The sequence below is a fragment of the Dama dama genome, chromosome X (genome assembly GCF_033118175.1).
Source record: "Dama dama isolate Ldn47 chromosome X, ASM3311817v1, whole genome shotgun sequence".
Lineage (NCBI taxonomy): Eukaryota > Metazoa > Chordata > Mammalia > Artiodactyla > Cervidae > Dama > Dama dama.
The window spans coordinates 83,908,426-83,931,342 of NC_083714.1; the positions used below are offsets into that span (position 1 = coordinate 83,908,426).

The 22,917-nt window shown below is 37.5% G+C and overlaps 1 pseudogene; it reads right to left on the reverse strand.

Moving 5' to 3' along the window:
- Positions 1–3,499: 3,499 nt before the first annotated feature.
- On the reverse strand, positions 3,500–4,547 carry LOC133052737 (putative P2Y purinoceptor 10; annotated as a pseudogene).
- Positions 4,548–22,917: the final 18,370 nt, after the last annotated feature.

Genomic DNA, 22,917 nt, shown 5'->3' on the forward strand with positions numbered 1-22,917 from the left:
AGCTTTTGCCTGAATCTCATAGATTTGGGATCATTGTGTTTTCATTTGCACTTATCTCCATGTATTTTTTATCTCCTCTTTGAGATCCTCAGTGATCCATTGATTGTTTAGTTGCACATTGTTTAAGCCTTCACATGTTTGTGATTTTTGCAGTTTATTTCCATGTAGTAGATTTCTAGTCTAGTCTCATAGCATGGTGGTTAGAAAATATGGTTGATGTGCTTTCAATTTTCTTAAATTTACCAAGACTTGTTTTGTCATCTAGCATGTGATCTGTCCTGGAGAGTGTTTCATGTGCACTTGAAAAGAATTTCTATTCTCTTGCTGTTCTACTCTGTCATTTTAAGGCCAGTGTTTATTGCTTTTCTGTTTGGATGATCTGTCCATTGGTGGAGATGGGATGTTAAAGTTTCCTATGTTTATCATGTTATTGTCAATTTCTTGTTTTATGTCTGCTAATATTTGCTTTAGACATTTATGTACTTATGCTTGGCACATATGTATTTACAAGTGTTATATGTTCTTATTGTATATATCCCTTTATCATTATGTAATTTCCTTCTTTGTCTTATTATATTGTTTGTTTTAAGATCTGTTTTGTTTGATAGAAGTATTGCTACATCTGTTTTCTTTCCATTTCCACTTTCATGGCATATGGTTTTTCATTTTCTCATTTTCAGTTCATGTGTGTCTTGAAAACCTAGGTGAATCTCTTATAAGTAGCATATATTGAGTTGGCCAAAAAGTTTTTTTGAGGCTCCAAGGGAACTCTTTGTTTAGCCCAATATATGGACTTTATTTTTATATCCATTCAGCCACTCTTCTCTTTTAATTGGAGAGTAAAGTCCATTTATTTTTAAAGTAATTCCTGATAGGCATATTCCTTTGTGTTCCTTTATTTCACTTTTGCTGTCTGCCCTTTTGATTTGGTAACTATCTTCAGTGTTATGTTTGGATTTTTTTCAGTTTTTTGGTGTTCTGCATCTATTATAGATTTTCAGTTGTGCTTATCATGAGTTATATATGTGTATAACCAACCCTATGCCATCTCAGAGGTCCTTTAAATTATTCCCATATTTTTATTATTTTCTTTTTTCTGTTTGGCTAAAATAATTTCCTCTACTATGTCTTCCAGTTTGCTGATCTATCTCTAAGTATAATATTATCTAATCTACTGTTGATTCATATAAGTGTGTTGTTTAATTGTTACTGCATTATTTATCTCTGTTCAGCTCCTCTTTATATTGTCTTACTCTTTTTTACTGTTCTGTGTTCAACTGTTTCTTTGTCCTGAGTTCTTTGAGCATTTTAAGATTATAGCTAGGAATGCTTTCTTGGGTAGATTGCTTATCTCCAATTCAATTAGTTCTTCTTCTGGGATTTTTTTCCCCTTGTTCCTTCATTTGGAACATATTCTTATGTCACTTTATTTTGTCTAATTTGTTTTCATTTCTATGTATTTGGTAAGCTGTTTATATTTCCCTATCTTAGAGAAATGGCTTTATGTAGGAAACATGCTATGGGGCTTAGCAGCATACTTTCTTCTTGTTACCAAAGCTATATGCTTTTGGAGTGGCCCCTTTGTGGGTTATATGGGTCTTTCTGCTATGATAAGCTGACAACTGTAGAAACTTGTAAGCATGGCTGTCTCCTAGTCTAGTTGGCTTCTAGTATGTGGGGCAGGGTCCATCCATCGCTAGCTGCATGACCAGGGGAGTCCCAAAACTGGTGCTAATTCACTGGTATATGGGGTCATGTCATAAGTCAGTTGACTGCAGAGTTGGGATCCCAGATCTAGTATCCACCTGCTGTTGGGCTGGGCCATGGCCAAAGGCAGGTGATTGAGAAGCTGAAGCTGTCCTGGGGCTGGTGTCAACCTCCTCGTGGGTGGATCTGGTGCTCTGAGTATCTTAATGTTGGTGCCTTCCCACGGGTGGGTAAGTTTTGATCCCCAGAAATACTACCAGCACATTATGTGCAGAGCTAAGACCTGGGGTCTCTGGCTGTGGGATGGAGTCCTAGAGTTGGTGTCTACCCAATAGTAGATAGAGCTAGGAACAAAAGAGTTCTGGGGCTAGTTCTGGCTCACCAGGTCCTGGGGTCTCTGGGTGCAGTGTGCAAGGGTCCCAGAATTGATGTCCACCCACAAGTGAGAAGGGCTAGGGCCCAATCATCCTAGGCCTAATTCCCACTGCTGAGGAGTAAGGCTGTACTCCAGGGCTAGTTCTGGCCCACTGGTAGGCCGAGCTTGATACTGAGTACTCTAGCTCTGAGGTCTTGACTTCACTGATCTGTTGTCCTGTTGGGGGTGAGGCTGGGTTTTGGGTGTTGTGCTGAGTAGGGCAAGTTTCAAGGGAGCTAAGAGGGGAGTCCTACATCGATCAGTCTGCTACAGAAAGGATCTCAAAATGGTGTTTTCAACACTGCTGATGTGGGTCCTACATCAGGACACCCCTGAGATCCCTTGGAACCAGCCCTGTTCACCACAACACACAAAACCTAGCCTCACCCACAACAGGACAACAGGTCCAAAAACGTCTGTCGCCACTGTTTATGGCCCTAGAGTGAGTCCCAAATTGCCTCCTCTGGGAGACTTTCCAAGATCAGCAAGTGAAATAACTTGGGTTACCAAGTTCCTTTCAAATTGTTACTTGTGTCCTGGGTCTCAGAGCTTGTGAGATTTTGTGTGTGCCCTTTAACAGGGGAGTCTCTATTTCCCACAGCACATAAGTTTTCCTGAAAGTAAGCCCCACTGGCCTTGAAAGCCAAATGTTATAGAGGCTTATCTTTCTAGTGCAGGGTCTCTGGCTTGGGGGGCCCGGTGTGGGGCTTGGACCCTTATTCGTGTGGATAATCTCTGCAATTGCAATTATTCTCCTGTTTGGGGGTTACTTACCTAGAGATATGACTCTTGAATATACTGTGTGTCCACTCCTCCTTTCCATCTTGTGGCTCCTTCTTTACATCTTTAGTTGTAAAATATCTTTTCTGTTAGTGTTCAGGTTGTTCTCATCAATAATTGACCTGTAAGTATTTGTAATTGTGGCATGCTTGTGGAAGAAGGTGAGATCAGGGTCTTCCTACTCTGTCACCTTGGCCACTCCACCTCTGTATATGTTTTAATAAAGCTAGGATTGTATTGCTCTCCTGTGCATTTTTAAATGTGTAGACAATTCATCTATGTCCATCTGTTTTCAATTTGCATTTTGCTTCTTAAAGAGAAGGTGAAAATTTTGGACCCATTATTGAGGAACAGGTGTACAATTAATCATTTATTTATCCTTTTCTGTAAAGAAAGATATTTTCTCATAAAACAATGCTTCCATTTTGACAGAAAATATAGGCATTATTATTTTGTTTTTTCAGAATGATCATTTTGAGGATGAATGGAAGAGAGCTATGTTTTGTTGAGGCACATAGCACTTTTTTTAAAGAAAGATCTTCAAGGTGACATAGATAAATTGATAGAGCACATAGATTATCCTAAGTAATTCTTTTATTACATTACTTTGGAAGCATCCCAAAATTCAAGAAAGATAGTTTTAAAACCTTCTTTCCTATGCTGAATTTCCAAAGCACCATCCTTTCATTTCACACATGACTGAAGAACCAAACTACCACTTTCTGAAAACCCATCAGAAAATTCTGAGATCTTAAAATAATACACAACTGAATCAAAACAGCAATTTAGATTTGCAAGAGACAGGGAAATGATATGGAAACATAGAGTGCTCTTAATAAAGGAGAAGTTTTAAAAGACTTTATTGCTTCACTACCATAAAGAATGGGAAGTTGAAGTAGTAAGGTGTGAAACACACAATGAATTCTACCACACACATCAGGACCATCCACAAAGCCTTTTTTCCTCTGGCATTTTGAGGGGGAACTTGGAATTCTTGTAAAAGTTTTCCTGTTCTCCCTGTACAATAAGTAATGATTACAACAGAGAATGCAAACTCTCCAAGTTCAACTACAGTTATCACGCCAATAGTAGATGCTATGTTAATGTATTGAAGCCCTAAATCAGCAAGTCAGGGCTCAAAGGGTTCAGTGTTGTTGTCTAATCCAACATTTCTCAGAATTTGAAATAGCAAACAGGCAGTCCCCACCATCACTCAGATGGCAGCACTGATGCCCAGATCATACCTATTCCAACCTCTGGTCCTGAAGGGCTTGAGGAGAAAGAAGTATCTCTGAAGGCTGTTACATGTCAAGAAACAAATGCTGGCATAGATATTGAGATACTTCAGGTAAAAGTACAGAAAGCAAAGGGTCCTCTGGAAAGGCCAATGGTGGCTGATTTAATAGTAAATCCAGAGGGATAAGGACAGCACGTGAGCACAATTAGCCACAGAGAAGTTGATCATGAAAATAATGGCTTTATTATTCTTGCTGATGAAGTGACACAGAACCCACAAGGCTATACTGTTGGCCCATAGACTAAGGATAAATCTTAGGATGTAAGTAGCTGCATAAAGGGAGTACTGAAATGACATTTGAAGATCAGTGCACTTTGCTCTTGTACTGTTTGTGTTGTTGCTTCCCATCTTGAGGATTTGTGTTCCTTCCTTAGGGAAAGCATCAGAATGAGTATTTCTGCAGAAAATAGTCTATAAATGTAGTCAAAGGCATATCAGTCCATGTTTGGGTATACAAATAAACTTGTCTAGCAAAGAGGTATCCAAGTGTGAACTTCCATAAATTCAAAAGATCTTTTCTATGTAAACTGAAAATAGTTTGCCAATCTACAACTGGATAACAGTACTGTCAAAGATATTTTGGGGAATAAAAGAAATCACTATATTGGCAATAGCCTCAGTCAGGTTTTTTCCTTAGTAGTCAAAAGAAGAAGTAATCAAGCTTGCAGAGATAACCAACAAGCAAGTCTTCATTGACAAATAGTCCCTAAACATATATTTTAAGATTCTTGTTTTACATTCAGTTTTACAATTCTACCTGTATTGTCAAAATTTGAGATCTAGCTTTCCCTATCATCAACCTATTTTGAATGGCAACCTTACCAGGGATTAGACGACTGCTGAAATGAGTCTATGAACATTTAGGAATGAAACATGGGATAAAGGCCTGGTAAAGAGCTGGCTGGTCACTAGGCCTTGGAAAGATAAGGGTTTGGAAAAAATAGTGCAACTCAGATAACCATTGTCTCCTTCAGAATTTGGCTAAGAGCACAATTAGCTCTGTTTATATCACTTTGCACTTTCTTGAAGCTTCAGTAACTTTAGAGATCTGTGTTTGTTAATAAAATTACAGTAGCTTCAGACATTCATGTTTATTGAGACTATCCTTGCAACCACTGCAAGCAACTACCAGAGTGTGTGAAGGACTAAAGGATATCTGGTGTTAGATGTAGCAAAAGGGATTGCCTCTACCTCGGCTCTTAGGGCAAGTTCAGTGAAAAAGTTATTAATGTGGACAGTTACATTTTTAGCAATCATAATTGTTAGAAACCCGTCCCTCTGGTAAGCCAAAAATCCACATCCCTGGCATTTCAACCAGTTTTGCCTACCAAAACTAAATAAATTCTACTTCCTGTTATGCATGAAACTCTTGAAATATCTAAAGATAACAATTCTGTCATTTCTCAAATCTTCCCTTATCCAAGTTAAATATCCATCCCAAATATGAAATAGTTATTGTACTTGGCTTTGGATCAGAACATTTTAGTGTAGTCAAAAGTGACTACAATACAGCTTATTTTACCCATGAAAACGACAGTTTAAGAACCCAAATGTTTGATTTTTTTTAGGAAATATAACATGCATTTGATTGCAGAGCAGAAGGATAGATGGGTTCTTAATACTCTCTTGTGACTTTCATCACTTGCAAAAGCAGTTAGTTTGCTTCCCATTTATAAAGTTAAAATGAAAATAAGACAGACTTAACATTAGCTATTGAAAGCAATATAGGGTCAAGGACAGTGCCTAAACACAACCAAATAAAAAATGGAGAAGGTGAAGGTGGGATGTTTTGAGAGAACAGCATCGAAACATGTATATTATCTAGGGTGAAACAGATCACCAGCCCAGGTTGGATGCATGAGACAAGTGCTCGGGCCTGGTGCACTGGGAAGACTCAGAGGGAGCGGGTAGAGAGGGAGGTGAGAGGGGGGATCAGAATGGGGAATACATGTAAAACCATGGCTGATTCATGTCAATGTATGACAAGGCCCACTGCAATGTAATAGAGTGGTTAGCCTCCAACTAATAAAAATGAATGAAAAAATAAATGTAAAAATCAGTCCACCCATGCATGGTTCATACAGTGCCAAACAACCTATTTGGTTCATTTGTGTTGACTATATGGGGCTCTCTGATAAATTGTGTTTACACACTGACTGTTGATTGCAATCAAACAATCAGTTCATTCCAGTAAACAGCTACTTTAAATGTGCTGTTGTCCCCTGCCCCCCACCACTGAGTTGACTGTTTTGCTTAATCGACCAGTTAGTTTAACAAACTGTAGCTAGGGCCAATCCTATCTTTTTTGTTGTTTGTTTATTCACTGAACTAACTAAAATAATTGATCTTATGTTCTCTATGTGTGGTGTGGGGTGTGTGTGTGTGTGTGTGTGTGTGTGTGTGTGTGTGTGTGTGTGCATGCATGCATACGCACCCTCAGTTGTGTTCAACTAATAAAAAAATCATATGAAGTAGAACAAAATTATTCTTGAAATAAAACTTAAGGAACAGTTAATATAAATGAACTCTTCCCTGATCAACTTTGATTTTGTTATAATAATTGTTAATAATCGCTGAATGCCTACTTTGGACAAGGTGCTATACTTTATATACACTTTCAATAGATCTTTCACAGCAATCCTGTGCAACAATAAAATATTACCAGTATTTCACAAAAAGGAAAACTGAGGCCCCAAAAAAGGCAAGGCTCATTTCCTCCAAGAAAGCTTTTCCTGACCTCTCCAAACCACAGATCACTACAACCTCAGAGTATCCCTAGTTTTGATAATTTTTTAGTGCACTTAACACACTAGCATGCTGCGATTATTTGCCTTTCCAAGCAGTTAATTCTGTTCCTTTGAATAGCCTGCAATCTACCACAGACATATCAAAAATGCGTTCTCTTGTTTCTTCCTTTCTTCCATAATAAAGTGTCTAGTAATTGTCTTGTACCTATTAGAGATCCACTAAGTGTTTATTGAGTGAATGACTGAATAGTACAGGATGAATGGATGAATCAGGGGCAAAATGTCTTACCCAGAGGATAGAAATGAGTATCTGGAGAATTTGAATTTAGCTGTGATGTTTGACTTGACCACCAGGTGTCATAAGTATGCCAACATTCAAATATCTTTTGATATTTTAAAATTTTGTTAATGGAGAAACCATAAATAAAGAATAAAAGTATCAATAACATCCTGGTAACATCAGAAGCACCTTTTAAATGACATTTTAGAGAGTTTGAATTTATTTTATTTTTTTAGACATCATACTTCTCATATAATTCTCTGAAAATAGTTTGGTTTCTAAGTTAATTGCAGATTCCTAGACTATTACAACTGTTAAAAGCCATTGAGATCTTCTGATCTCAACACTTCTTATAAATGAGAAAACTAAGACCAAAAACAAAGAGATTAAAATTTTCAAATTTGAACAGAAAATTAGCAGCAAGTGCTAGACCAAGGTCTCTTGTCTCCAACTACAGAACAATTTTTAATTTTCCAGGAACTTCTAAGAAGAAAATCACATTTTTCTGAAATTCTCTACTACTTCAAACCTTCAGAAACAAACGAATGCCAGAGTTTAGAACACTAAACTTGACAATAAACTGTTACAGCAAAAGGGATATTCCAGGGCAAATGCAGTTTTTTTGTTTTATTTTCTTGTTTTTATTTTTGTTTGTTTTTTAACAGAATGAATATTTCCAAGTCTCAAATAATAAGTGTGTATAAAGTCTGCTTAAAATTCTTTGTTTTGAAATGTGTGTTATTTCTTTACACCAGGAACGTAAAGTGGGTGAAAGTCACTCAGTCATGGCCGAATCTTTGCGACCCCATGGACTATACAGTTCATGGAATTCTCCAAGCCACAATACTGGAGTGAGCAACCTTTCTCTTCTCCAGGGGATCTTCCCAACCCAGGGATCAAACCCAGGTCTCTTGCATTGCAGGCAGATTCTTTACCAGCTGAGCCACAAGGGAAATCCAAGAATACTGGAGTGGGTAGCCTATCCCTTCTCCAGAGGATCTTGTGAACCCAGAAATTGAACTGGGGTTTCCAGCACTGCAGGTTGATTCTTTACCAGCTGAGCTATTAGGGAAGCCCACACAAAGAATAGAGTTTTACATTAGAAAATGTGTGTTTGTGTGTGCGTGTACATGCTCAGTCATGTCCGACTCTTTGCAAACCCACCACAGGCTCTTCTGTCCATGGGATTTTCCAGGCAAGAATACTCGAGTGGGTTGCCATTTCCTCCTCCAACAGTCTTCCTGACTCGGGGTTGAACCCACATATCCTGTAGCTCCTGCATTGGCAGCCAGATTCTTTATCACTGAACCACCAGAGAATCCCTTACTTTAGAAAATAGATGTAAACAAAAATAAATCTAAATAAATACATGTCCATCACAAATAATTCCAGTGCAAACATTTTAGTGTATAACCATTTACATTTTTCCCCCTGTGGCTGTAAATCTGTAAGTTGATGGATATAAAGATATTTTTACCACTTTAACTCATATACATATACTGCTTTATGATCATAGTTTGTATTCAATCATAATTGCTATGATTGTAGTACCCTGTCATAAAGATGGCAAAAATAGCACATGAAAAGATTCCAAACATCACTAATTATTAAAGAAATGCCAATCAAAACTACAATGAGATATCATCTCACATTAATCACAATGGTCATCATCAAAAAATTCAACAAACAATAAATGCTGGAGAGGGTGTGGAAAAAAGGAAGCCTCTTACACTGTTGGTGGGAATATAAATTGGTATAGCCACTAATGGAGAACAGTATGGAAGTTCCTCAAAGAAACTAAAAACAGAATTACCATGTGGCCCAGCAATCTAATTCCTGAACATGTACTTGGAGAAAACCATAATTCACAAAGATACAAGTACCCCAAGTGTTCATTGCAACAATATTTACAATAGCTAGCAGGACATGGAAGCAACCTAAATGTCCATTGACAGAGGATTGGATGAACAAGATGAGGTATCTATATACAATGCAATATTCAGGTACTAAAAAGAATGAAATATTTATTTGCAGAGACATAAATAGAGCTAGAGACTGCCATACAGAGTGAAGTAAGAGAAAAACAGAAAAGAGAAAAATATTTTATATGAACACATATGTGGAATCTAGAAAAAATGGCATAGATGAACTTATTTGCAAAGCAGAAATAGAATCACAGATGTAGAGAACAAACTTATGGATACCAAGGGGGAGTGGTAAGGAGGAGTGGGATTAATTGGGAGATTGTGATTAACATATATACACTACTATGTATAAAATAGATAACTAATGAAAACCTACTGTATAGCACAGGGAACTACTCAATGCTCTGTGGTGACCTAAATGGGAAGGTAATCTAAAACAGAAGGGATATATGTATACATACAACTGACTCACTTTGCTGTACAGCAGAAACTAACACAACATTGTGAAGCAGCTATACTCCAATAAAAAATTTTAAAATGTAGTGTCAATAAACAGACATCTAAATGGCCATTTAATGGTATATTTCTCTTCATTATGCTGACTTCACTAATTTTATAGCTGATCCTGTTCCTGATGCCAATTGTCTCACTGTTCACACTGTGCATACATACTCTTCGTTGAACCCAGGGTAGGTAAGGTGCAAGCTAAGAGGCTGGAAGGAGACACGAGGAGCCAGAGGAACTACAGGTATGTTTATTTTCTCCCGGCTGAGGCAGCAGTCATAGCAGCAGCTATAGCATAACCTAACACAACATAACCTCTCTCCTGGCTGCTCAGTGGCTATAATATTATTCTCTCCTGGCTGATGCAGAAGCTGTAGCAATAGACATGCTATATTCTCTCCTGCCGTGGGTGACCCAACAGACACAGCCATGATGCAGCAATAATGCCACTGCTTTCTAGGTGGAGTCCATATATACCTACTGCACAAAATAGCCTGTGACCAAAGGAGTACCTAGTGATATGCATACACAGTGGTATAAGTGATCTCAGCTGTTACATAGTCATTATTTGCAAAACATAGGGCAAGAGAGCCTGAACACACCATCTTGACTAATTTGCTCTCTCTGCACAAATGGTTACTTAGAATTGCATCAGATATATGTGTTATAATTTATTTAGTAGCATTGAGGCAGATTACCATTTTTTCACTATTAGAAACAACGCCTGGCAAACATTCCTGTATCCTCACCTTTGTACATTTGAGTAACTATTTCCTTTGAATAAAGTCTTGAAAGTGGAGTTTCTAGGTTTTAATATGTAATGCCAAATCATTCTTCACAAAGGTAAACTACATGAAACTACAAAGCTAATGCTATTTCCTATATCACAATAACAAATTTGTTAGCTTTAAAAATGTATCAAATTATTTTTAGCTAGAGGAAGAAATATGGTATACAGAATTCTGACTCATTCTTTAAGGCCTAACTCAAAGTAACTACCTCTACCTAAGCACAAATCAACCAGACAGAATTTATGATTCCTACCTTAACACAGTTGTTCGCAAACTTGGCCATGCCTCAGAATCATCTGGAGAGCTGTACCACCCACAAAGTTTCTGTTTCAGTAGATCTGATGTAGGGCCCCAAAATATATATCTCTAATAAGTTCCCATGTGATCCATGGACCACACACTAAAAACCACTGCCCTAAAACACTGTGTGTTAACCAAAAAAAATAATATATGGTATCCTCACCAATATTGTGAATCATCTAATTAATGCTGTAGACTGAATGTTTAAGTGTTTATGTAACTTCCAAATTTATCTGTTGAAACCTAATCCACAATGAGATGGCATTTGAAGATGGGGCCTTTGGGAGGTGATTAAGTCATTAGAGGATTAATGCCCTTGTAAAAGAGACCCAAAGAATTCCCTGGCCCCTTCTATCAGTGATAAGATAGCCATCTATGAGCCAGGAAGTAGGCTCTCACCAGACACCAAAACTGATGGCATCTTGATCTTAGAAGTCTTGGCCTCCAGAACTCTGAGAAATAAATGCATAAGCCACCCAATCTGTGGAATTCTGTTTTAGCAGCCCAAACAGAGTAAGTCAATTAGTCATATAGTTTTTTCATCCTAGATGAGGAAACTCACAGACAAGTTTGTGACCTAGCTTTCATAACTGTGCACTGTAATCTGTTCTATTTATCTACCTTCTATTATTTCTCCTATCTTGACCACATAGAAGAAAATGATAGTAAAATAAAACAAAAAAGAATGAGAAAAATATTGCATTAGGCTTATTTTTTAGAAAACAATCAGGATTCCTATGTTTAAAAGTCTGCAGTTCTCTTAATACTATAACAAAAAGTTAAGTTTAAAAAAGCTTTTTATCCACCACAATGGATTTTTCAGAAAAATCTAACAAACTTGGGGCTTTTCAGGTGGCATTAATAGTAAAGATACTGCCTGTCAATGCAGGAGACATAAAAGACATGGGTTCAATCCATGAGTATGGATCCCTTCACAAACATCTTTAAACTTCACTGAAAAAGAGATTACACCTGTAGTGGACAGAGAGTCTTACTCTTGAAATCCCACTGCAAGCACCCATGCCTTGTTCACTGGCCTCTTGAGAATTTCCCCAGTTTCCCTTCATAGGCCTATAGTTAGACTATATTGTCTAGGGACTATGACTCTTAAAATTGCTTTATGAGTATCAAGCTCCATTTATTTCATTTAAACTTTTTAGCCCTTCTTGAAATACTAGCTCTGCAAATAGCTTTTAGGTAAATGGTAATCCTTCTAGATTGAAGACCACATCCTCTTTTTTCCAACTACAGGACCATGAATGCTTTCCACCTCTGTTTGTCAGTGCTTGCTAGACACAGCTTCTGGTTTTAGATAACAAAGGCTTGGATAGAGAATAATCTCACCACTATTTTGCTCCATTGGTTTTGCCTGAATTTCATGTTTCTTTCTAGAAATTGAGCCAGCAGAGATGGTTGCAGAGCATTACCTTTCCAGGAAGATTAGCAATAAGAAATCACCTGCTTCTTCATGGCCCAACACAGTGGCCCCAGTGATGGAGGAATCTACTCATAGAAAACTTTTAAAATAATTTGAATTTTCATATTCATGATTTCACTTAGTAAGGCACAGGCACAAAGTGGTAAAGTAACTTGCCTGAGGACAAAGAACACCATAGTTGACTTTGAAATGTAGCTAGAAATCACCCTCTCACTCTAATAATCTTTCTACTTGACCTAGCTGCCTCCATGATGAGAAAAGAAAGTTCTATGTGAACCTACCCAAAGACATATACACTTAATGGTAGGAAAAAGCATGGAACAGTTGAGTCATGGGTTCAGGGGACAGACAGATGGGCATTCATAAGAATTTTTTTTGTCTTACTTCAATTATTTTATTTTTTAATTGGAGGATAACTACATAACAATATTGTGTTAGTTTCTACCATACATCAGCATGAATCAGCCAAAGGTATACATGTGTCCCCTCCCTCTTGAACCTCTTTCTCAACTCCCACCCCAACCCATCCCTGTAGATTGTCACAGAGGAAATGTTTTATTACACTAATTTAGCCTTTCCTATTCTCCTCCATCTATAACAGTCATTCTTTGAAGTATGCACAGGACTTGGGGCCCTTCTCTTGGTTAGCTTACTTTGTATAATTCAAGTGCAAAACGTCTGGGCCTTAGAATGCAACTTTCTCTCTAAATATAATAAATACTATTAATTAATGTAACATTTTAACATGGTTTTAATATGTTAGACATTGTTTTAGGTAATGATGATAAAGTGATATACAGACAGGCATAGTCTCTGCCCTCATGAAGCTTTTAATCTCATTGTACTATATCTGCCCCATTCGCTCTGCCCCCCCAAAATAATACTCACCAAGAAAAGTTATATTTAAGTTGTATATTCTTTATTTTTTCATTTATTTTTATAAGTTGGAATATTTACAATATTGTAGTGGTTTTTGCCATACATTGACATGAATCAGCCATGGGTTTACATGTGTTCCCCATCCCGATCCCCCCTCCCACCTCCCTCCCCATCCCATCCCTTTGGGTCTTCCCAGTGCACCAGCCCTGAGCACTTGTCTCATGCATCCAACCTGGGCTGATGGTCTGTTTCACCCATGATAGTATACTTGTTTCAGTGCTATTCTCTCAGAACACCCCACCCTCGCCTTCTCCCACAGAGTCCCAAAGTCTACTCTGTATATCTGTGTCTCTTTTTCTGTTTTGCATATTGGGTTATCATTAACATCACTTTAAATTCCATATATATGAGTTAGTATACTATATTGTTCTTTATCTTTGTGGCTTATTTCACTCTGTATAATGGGCGCTAGTTTCATCCATCTCATTAGAACTGATTCAAATGAATGCTTTTTAATGGCTGAGTAATATTCCATGGTGTATATGTACCATGGCTTTCTTATCCATTCGTCTGCTGATGGGCATCTAGGTTGCTTCCATTTCCTGGCAATTATAAGCAGTGCTCCGATGAACATTGGGGTGCACATGTCTCTTTCAGATCTAGTTTCCTTGGTGTGTATGCCCAGAAGTGGGATTGCTGGGTCATATGGCAGTTCAATTTCCAGGTTTCTTCTCCATATTGGCTGTACTAGTTTGCATTCCCACCAACAGTGTAAGAGGGTTCCCTTTTCTCCACACCCTCTTCAGCATTTATTGCTTGTAGACTTTTGAATAGCAGCCATCCTGACTGGTGTATAATGGTACCTCGCTGTGGTTTTGATTTGCATTTCTCTGATAATCAATGATGTTGAGCATCTTTTCATGTGTTTGTTAGTCATCTGTATGTCTTCTTTGGAGAAATGTCTGTTTAGTTCTTTGACCCATTTTTTGATTGGGTCATTTATTTTTCTGGAATTGAGCTACAGGGGCTGCTTGTATATTTTTGAGATTAATCCTTTGTCTGTTGCTTCGTTTGCTATTATTTTCTCCCATTTTGAGGGCTGTCTTTTCACCTTGATTATAGTTTCCTTTGTTGTGCAAAAGCTTTTAAGTTTAACTAGGTCTCATTTGTTTATTTTTGCTTTTATTTCCAATATTCTGGGAGGTGGGTCATAGAGGATCCTGCTGTGATTTATGTCGGAGACTGTTTTGCCTATGTTCTCCTCTAGGAGTTTTATAGTTTCTGGTCTTACATTTAGATCTTTAATCCATTTTGAGTTTATTTTTGTGTATGGTGTTAGAAGGTGTTCTAGTTTCATTCTTTTACAAGTGGTTGACCAGTTTTCCCAGCACCACTTGTTAAAGAGATTATCTTTTTTCATTGTATATCCTTGCCTCCTTTGTCGAAGATAAGATGTCCATAGGTACGTGGATTTATCTCTGGGCTATCTATTCTGTTCCATTGATCTATATTTCTGTCTTTGTGCCAGTACCATACTGTCTTGATGACTGTGGCTTTGTAGTAGAGCCTGCAGTCAAGCAGGTTGATTCCTCCAGTTCCATTCTTCTTTCTCAAGATTGCTTTGACTATTCAAGGTTTTTTGTATTTCCATACAAATTGTGAAATTATTTGTTCTAGTTCTGTGAAGGATACAGTTGGTAGCTTGATAGGGGTTGCATTGAATCCATAGATTGCTTTCAGTAGTATAGCCATTTTCACAATATTGAGTCTTCCAATCCATGAACATGGTATATTTCTCCACCTATTTGTGTCCTCTTTGATTCCTTTCATCAGTATTTTATATAGTTTTCTATGTATAGGTCTTTTGTTTCTTTAGGTAGATATACTCCTAAGTATTTTATTCTTTTTTTTGTAATGGTGAATGGAATTGTTTCCTTAATTTCTCTTTCTGTTTTCTCATTGTTAGTGTATAGGAATGCAAGGGATTACTGTGTGTTGATTTCATATCCTGCAACATTACTGTATTCATTGATTAGATGTAGTAATTTTCTGATAGGGTTTTCTATGTAGAGGATCATGTCGTCTGCAAACAGTGAGAGTTTTACTTCTTTTCCTATCTGGATTCCTTTTATTTCTTTTTCTGCTCTGAATGCTGTGGCCAACACTTCCAAAACTATGTTGAATAGTAATGATGAGAATGGACACCCTTGAGTTTAGGGGAAATGCTTTCAATTTTTCACCATTGAAGATAATGTTTGCTGTGGGTTTGTCATATATAGCTTTTATTATGTTGAGGGATGTTCCTTCTATGCCTGCTTTCTGGAGAGTTTTTATCATAAATGGATGTGGAATTTTGTCAAAGGCTTTTTCTGCATCTACTGAGATAATCATATTGTTTTTATCTTTCAATTTGTTAATGTGGTGTATTACATTGATTGATTTGTGGATATTAAAGAATCCTTGCATTCGTGGGATGAAGCCCACTTGGTCATGAAGTATGATCTTTTTAATATGTCACTGGATTCTGTTTGCTAGGATTTTGTTAAGGATTTTTGCATCTATGTTCATCAGTGATATTGGCCTGTAGTTTTCTTTTTTTGTGGCATCCTTGTCTGGTTTTGGTATTAGGGTGATGGTGGCCTCATAGAATGAGTTTGCAAGTTTACCTTCATCTGCAATTATCTGGAAGAGTTTGAGTAAGATAGGTGTTAGCTCTTCTATGAATTTTTGGTTGAATTCAGCTGTGAAGCCACCTGGTCCTGGGATTTTGTTTGTGGAAGATTTCTGATTACAGTTTCGATTTCTGTGCTTGTGATTGGTTTGTTAAGATCTTCTACTTCTTCCTGGTTCAGTTTTGGAAAGTTATACTTTTCTAAGAACTTGTCCATTTCTTAAAGTTGTCCATTTTATTGGCATAAAGCTGCTGGTAGTAGTCTCTTATGATCCTTTGTATTTCAGTGTTGTCTGTTGTGATCTCTCCATTTTCATTTCTAATTTTGTTAATTTGATTCTTCTCCCTTTGTTTCTTGATGAGTCTGGCTAAAGGCTTGTCAATTTTATTTGCCTTTTCAAAAAACCAACTTTTAGCTTTGTTGATTTTTGCTATGGTCTCTTTTGTTTCTTTTGCATTTATTTCTGCCCTAATTTTTAAGATTTCTTTCCTTCTACTAACCCTGAGGTTCTTCATTTCTTCCTTCTCTAGTTGCTTTAGGTGTAGAGATAGGTTATTTATTTGAGTTTTTTCTTGTTTCTTGAGGTAAGCCTGTAATGCTATGAACCTTCCCCTTCGCACTGCTTTTACAGTGTCCCATAGGTTTTGGGTCGTTGTGTTTTCATTTTCATTCATTTCTATGCATATTTTGATTTCTATTTTGATTTCTTCTATGATTTGTTGGTTATTCAGAAGCGTGTTATTTAGCCTCCATATGTTGGAATTTTTAATAGTTTTTTTCCTGTAATTGAGATCTAATCTTACTGCATTGTGGTCAGAAAAGATGACTGGAATGATTTCAATTTTTTTGAATTTCCCAAGGCTAGATTTATGGCCCAGGATGTGATCTATTCTGGAGAATGTTCCGTGTGCACTTGAGAAAAAGGTGAAATTAATTGTTTTGGGGTGAAATGTCCTATAGATATCAATTAGGTCTAGCTGGTCCATTGTGTCATTTAAAGTTTGTGTTTCCTTGTTAATTTTCTGTTTAGTTGATCTGTCCACAGGTGTGAGTGGAGTATTAAAGTCTCCCACTATTACTGTGTTATTGTTAATTTCCCCCTTCATTCTTGTTAGCATTTGCCTTACATATTGTGGTGCTCCTATGTTGTATGCATATATATTTATAATTGTTATATCTTCTTCTTGGATTGATCCTTTGATCATTATGTAGTGTCCTTCTTTGTCTCTTTTCACAGCCTTTATTTTCAAGTCTATTTTATCTGATATAAGTATTGTGACTCCTGCTTTCTTTTCATCTCCATTTGTGTGGAATATTTTTTCCCAGTCCTTCACTTTCAGTCTGTATGTGTCCCTTGCTTTGAGGTGAGTCTCTTGCAGACAGCATATATAGGGGTCTTGCTTTTGTATCCTTTCAGACAGTCTTTGTCTTTTGGTTGGGGCATTCAACCCATTTACATTTAAGGTAATTACTGATAAGAATGGTCCCATTCCCATTTGCTTTGTTATTTTGGGTTCACGTTCCTGTGTTTCCTGTCTAGAGAAGATCCTTTAGCATTTGTTGAAGAGCTGGTTTGGTGGTGCTGAATTCTCTCAGCTTTTGCTTGTCTGTAAAGCTTTGAAATTCTCCTTAATATCTGAATGAAATCCTTGCTGGGTACAGTAATCTGGGTTGTAGGTTATTCTCTTTTTAAAAAAAAGAAAGAAAAAAATTTTTAATTAAAAAAAATAGTAGTAAAAATATATCTAGGAATTTCTCTGGAGCTGTTGTGGGCAGTGTGGGTTTGGTTCAGTTTCAGATAGCTCCTTGTTCGAGCTTACACTTCTCACTATCTATAGGACCCTTCCAGTGTAGTCGGTGTTAACTACAGGGATTTTAATCTGTTGCACCTGTCACTTCTGAAGTGGTTCCCTTTGTTTCTTTGGCTTCTGTTTGCAGGTCTCTTCAGTGTCTAATTTCCACCCTGACACACGTGGGCAGAGGTGGTCTCTTGTTTAGGTTTGCTTGTTCAGTCGTGCTGTGGGGAGGAAGGGGTGGTGCAGACAAATGTCACTGGCCTGTGTGGGGAGAACTCGCGGTTTTCTGGCCACACTGGGTTTGCCCCCGCTCGGGGCGGGTGTGTGTGTTTTCCCCGTCTACACTGCTCAGGCTCCAGGCTCCTCTCCAGGGAGCGGGCCCTACATTGCGTGCACTTCCCAGGCCTAAGCCACTCAGGTTCAGGTTCTCGGGTATTTCACAAAAGCGCAGACTTGGTTGGGCCTGCGTTTTGTGCCTTCCCCGGTCGGAGCAGCTCAGGCAGCCAGGAGCTTGACGAGCGCACTCTCCCCGGGTGCAGGGTGCTAAAGGATCTTCTCTAGACAGGAAGTGCAGAAAGGTTGTATAAACGTGAACCCAAAACAACAAAGTAAATGGCAACGGGACCACACCTATCAATAATTACCCTAAATGTAAATGGGTTGAATGCCCCAACCAAAAGACAAAGATTGGCTGAATGGATACAAAAACAAGACCCCTATATATGCTGTCTACAAGAGACCCACCTCAAAACAAGAGACACATACAGACTAAAAGTGAAGGGCTGGAAAAAAATATTTCATGCAAACGGAGACCAAAAGAAAGCAGGAGTTGCAATACTCATATCAGATAAAATAGACTTTCAAATAAAGGATGTGAAAAGAGACAAAGAAGGACACTACATAATGATCAAAGGAGCAATCCAAGAAGAAGATATAACAATTATAAATGTATATGCACCCAACATAGGAGCACCGCAATATGTACGGCAAACACTAATGAGTATGAAAGAGGAAATTAATAGTAACACAATAATAGTGGGAGACTTTAATACCCCACTCACAACTATGGATAGATGAACTAAACAGAAAATTAACAAGGAAACACAAACCTTAAATGACACAATGGACCAGCTAGACCTAATTGATATCTATAGGACATTTCACCCCAAAACAATCAACTTCACCTTTTTCTCAAGTGCACGTAGAATCTTCTCCAGAATAGATCACATCCTGGGCCATAAATCTGGTCTTGGAAAATTCAAAAAAATTGAAATCATTCCAGTCATCTTTTCTGACCACAGTGCAATAAGATTAGATCTCAATTACAGGAAAAAAATTGTTAAAAATTCCAACATATGGAGGCTAAATAACACGCTTCTGAATAACCAACAAATTATAGAAGAAATCAAAAAAGAAATCAAAATATGTATAGAAATGAATGAAAATGAAAACACAACGACCCAAAACCTATGGGACACTGTAAAAGCAGTGCGAAGGGGAAGGTTCATAGCATTACAGGCTTACATCAAGAAACAAGAAAAAAACCAAATAAATAACCTAACTCTACACTTAAAGCAATTAGAGAAGGAAGAAATGAAGTACCCCAGGGTTAGCAGAAGGAAAGAAATCTTAAAAATCAGGGCAGAAATAAATGCAAAAGAAACTAAAGAGACCATAGTAAAAATCAACAAAGCTAAAAGTTGTTTTTTTGAAAAAATAAACAAATTGACAAACCATTAGCAAGACTCATTAAGAAACAAAGAGAGAAGAACCAAATTAACAAAATTAGAAATGAAAATGTAGAGATCAAAACAGACAACACTGAAATACAAAGGATCATAAGAGACTACTACCAGCAGCTCTATGCCAATAAAATGGACAACTTTAAGAAATGGACAAGTTCTTAGAAAAGTATAACTTTCCAAAACTGAACCAGGAAGAAGTAGAAGATCTTAACAGACCCATCACAAGCGAGGAAATCGAAACTGTCATCAAAAATCTTCCAGCAAACAAAAGCCCAGGACCAGGTGGCTTCACAGCTGAATTCAACCAAAAATTCATAGAAGAGCTAACACCTATCTTACTCAAACTCTTCCAGAAATTTGCAGATGAAGGTAAGCTTCCAAACTCATTCTATGAGGCCACCATCACCCTAATTCCAAAACCAGACAAAGATGCCACAAAAAAAGAAAACTACAGGCCAATATCACTGATGAACATAGATGCAAAAATCCTTAACAAAATCCTAGCAAACAGAATCCAACAACATATTTAAAAAGTCATGCACCATGACCAAGTGGGTTTTATCCCAGGAATGCAAGGATTCTTTAATATCCACAAATCAATCAATGTAATACACCACATTAACAAATTGAAAGATAAAAACAATATGATTATCTCAATAGATGCAGAGAAAGCCTTTGACAACATTCAACACTCATTTATGATTAAAACTCTCCAAAAAGCAGGAATAGAAGGAATATACCTCAACATAATAAAAGCTATATATGACAAACCCACAGCAAGCATCACCCTCAATGGTGAAAAATTGAAAGCAGTTCCCCTGAAATCAGGAACAAGACAAGGGTGCCCACTCTCACCACTACTATTCAACATAGTGTTGGAAGTTTTGGCCACAGCAATCAGAGCAGAAAAATAAGTAAAAGGAATCCAGATAGGAAAAGAAGAAGTGAAACTCTCACTGTTTGCAGATGACATGATCCTCTACATAGAAAACCCTAAAGACTCTACCAGAAAATTACTAGAGCTAATCAATGAATATAGTAAAGTTGCAGGATATAAAATTAACACACAGAAATCCCTTGTATTCCTATATACTAACAATGAGAAAACAGAAAGAGAAATTAAGGAAACAATTCCACTCACCATTGCAACAAAAAGAATAAAATACTTAGGAGTATATCTACCTAAAGAAACAAAAGACCTATACATAGAAAACTATAAAACACTGATGAAAGAAATCAAAGAGGACACAAACAGATGGAGAAACATACCGTGTTCATGGATTGGAAGAATCAATATTGTCAACATGCCTATTCTACCCAAAGCAATCTATAGATTCAATGCAATCCCTATCAAGCCACCAACGGTATTTTTCACAGAACTAGACCAAAGAATTTCTCAATTTGTATGGAAATACAAAAAACCTCGAATAGCCAAAGTAATCTTGAGAAAGAAGAATGGAACTGGAGGAATCAACCTGCCTGACTTCAGACTCTACTACAAAGCCACAGTCATCAAGACAGTATGGTACTGGCACAAAGACAGAAATATAGATCAATGGAACAGAATAGAAAGCCCAGAGATAAATCCACGGACCTATGGACACCTTATCTTTGACAAAGGAGGCAAGGATGTACAATGGAAAAAAGACAACCTCTTTAACAAGTGGTGCTGGGAAAACTGGTCAACCACTTGTAAAAGAATGAAACAAGAACACCTTCTAACACCATACACAAAAATAAACTCAAAATGGATTAAAGATCTAAATGTAAGACCAGAAACTATAAAACTCCTAGAGGAGAATATAGGCAAAACAGTCTCCGACATAAATCACAGCAGGATCCTCTATGACCCACCTCCCAGAATATTGGAAATAAAAGCAAAACTAAACAAATGGGACCTAATGAAACTTAAAAGCTTTTGCACTACAAAGGAAACTATAAGTAAGGTGAAAAGACAGCCCTCAGATTGGGAGAAAATAATAGCAAATGAAGAAACAGACAAAGGATTAATCTCAAAAATATACAAGCAACTCCTGCAGCTCAATTCCAGAAAAATAAATGACCCAGTCAAAAAATGGGCCAAAGAACTAAACAGACATTTCTCCAAAGAAGACATACAGATGGCTAACAAACACATGAAAAGATGCTCAACATCACTCATTATCAGAGAAATGCAAATCAAAACCACAATGAGGTACCATTACACGGCAGTCAGGATGGCTGCTATCCAAAAGTCTACAAGCAATAAATGCTGGAGAGGGTGTGGAGAAAAGGGAACCCTCTTACACTGTTGGTGGGAATGCAAACTAGTGCAGCCACTATGGAAAGCAATGTGGAGATTTCTTAAAAAACTGGAAATAGAACTGCCATATGACCCAGCAATCCCACTTCTGGGCATACACACTGAGGAAACCAGATCTGAAAGAGACACGTGCACCCCAATGTTCATCGTAGCACTGTTTATAATAGCCAGGACATGGAAGCAACCTAGATGCCCATCAGCAGATGAATGGATAAGGAAGCTGTGGTACATATACACCATGGAATATTACTCAGCCATTAAAAAGAATTCATTTGAGCCAGTCCTAATGAGATGGATGAAACTGGAGCCCCTTATACAGAGTGAAGTAAGCCAGACAGATAAAGAACATTACAGCATACTAACACATATATATGGAATTTAGAAAGATGGTAACGATAACCCTATATGCAAAACAGAAAAAGAGACACAGAAATACAGAACAGACTTCTTTTGAACTCTGTGGGAGAAGGTGAGGGTGGGATATTTCAAAGAACAGCATGTATACTATCTATGGTGAAACAGATCACCAGCCCAGGTGGGATGCATGAGACAAGTGCTCGGGCCTGGTGCACTGGGAAGACCCAGAGGAATCGGGTGGAAAGGGAGGTGGGAGGGGGGATCCGGATGGGGTATACGTGTAAATCTATGGCTGATTCATATCAATGTATGACAAAACCCACTGAAATGTTGTGAAGTAATTAGCCTCCAACTAATAAAAAAAATATTATAATAAAAAAATTAAATAAATAAATAAAATAAAGGAAAAAAAAAGATAAATGGGGCAAGGGATCTTTCTCACCTCTCAAACCATCACTATTGGCTAATAAATTATTTTGTATCTGTGTAAATCCAGCTCTGCTCTAAAGCTTACTGTTTCTTGATGAGAGTAACACAAAAGCTTATGCAATCTACATTGAATTGTATTATTTGTCTGTCTCCTTTTACACTCAAGGAGGGTGATATTGGAAAATAAGACCCAGGAAAGGAAAGCAGTGGCTAAATTTACAGAAAAACCCCAGTGTTCTATACAGAATCTAATATTCTGTGGTAACTTTAAGTTCTTTATTTACTTTTGTTACATGACTGCAGGAAAACATAAGGATTAGTAGTTCATGCCCACACAGTGAAATAAAATGTTTTCTTTTCTCCCCTGGCCCACTACCCTGTCTCTCAAGGCCACAAGAATGCCTGAATGAAGTCTATTAAGGAACCGAATGAGTAACATTTCATAGGTAATTTAGCATCTTAAAGAAGATCATAGAATTTAGTGTTAAATTGTCTAATTTTGAATACTGACTTTGTCACATACTAATTGTGGATAAGTTTCTTAACCTCCATG